Source organism: Nematolebias whitei, chromosome 20 (genome assembly GCF_014905685.2).
Source record: "Nematolebias whitei isolate Nwh7 chromosome 20, NemWhi1, whole genome shotgun sequence".
Lineage (NCBI taxonomy): Eukaryota > Metazoa > Chordata > Actinopteri > Cyprinodontiformes > Rivulidae > Nematolebias > Nematolebias whitei.
Genome location: NC_056517.1, coordinates 20426923 through 20428039, shown reverse-complemented (window position 1 = coordinate 20428039; position 1117 = coordinate 20426923).

Sequence of the window (1117 nt, the reverse complement as noted above, 5' to 3'; positions counted from 1 at the left end):
ATAGGAATGTTAAATTCAACAAAGAACACAATCTTTATTTCACAACATTGTGTAAGTTGGTCAAAGGTCAAGTTTCGGTCAACTGCAAGTTTACTGGAAAAGAAATGTCATGTTTAACTTTTACAGAAAGATATTAGAGAATTGACTCCACAAAGTCTGGGTTCTTCATAACATCTTCTGTCTGTTCTTAAACAATCTAATCTTTTTCCCTTGACTTTTAATAACCTCTTACATCACTAAAACACACCCCTGTTTGGTCAATCGACCAATCAGGAAGTTCTCAAATGAACCGGAAGTGACCTCTTTAAAAGGTTTAACACTTCCTAGTTTAGGGGAGAAGAACGCTGAGAGAATGCTGTGAGTTAGTTCCGAGAGCAGCAGAGTTCAGAATGCTGGAATGCAGAATGTTGGAGAACAACTGCAACTAAGCTGGACGAGAGAAGTTCAGAGGAACTATGAAATGTCTGTTCTGGGATGATCTCACGACTCCGAACGGTTCCCTACTATCCTTACGGAGACGCTGGAAAGCGTTTGAAGAGAACTCTACGCCGAGGCCGAACTATCGTCTGCAAAGGTAAACGAGTCGATCTTCAACCGCAAAGTGTACCGTTGGTTAAGCTGGATCCAGAAGGAGCGTGTTGTTCTGGTTATAACAGACAAACTCCCTCACCCATCTCTCTCAAGATAAACTTCATTTTCCATCTTTAAAATTCTTCTATCCTGCTAGAAATTAATCCAGATATTTTCAGAAATGTCTGTTGTAAAGCTTGAACCCAGATACCATGGCCGTATGGTCTCTGAAAGCTTGCTAATTAATTATGTTGTTGTTGAAACCAATTTGCCAAATTAATGTAAATGTTTGATGTTGAACTTTGATACTGTTAATAAATGACCGCATTCATTTGATGGGTCAAAGAAAATTAACGTCTCACGTTACATTTTAATTTCAATGCACGATATTATTCAGTCCAGAAAAATGAATGAATCCGTTTAATTTATGGATAATATATCACAGATATATGTTCCTCTACACCACGCTGAAAGCATTAAAACAGATTGCTTATTGGCCTGGAATGAAGAAGGATGTCAAAGACTACATAAAAGGGTGCCTGGTCTG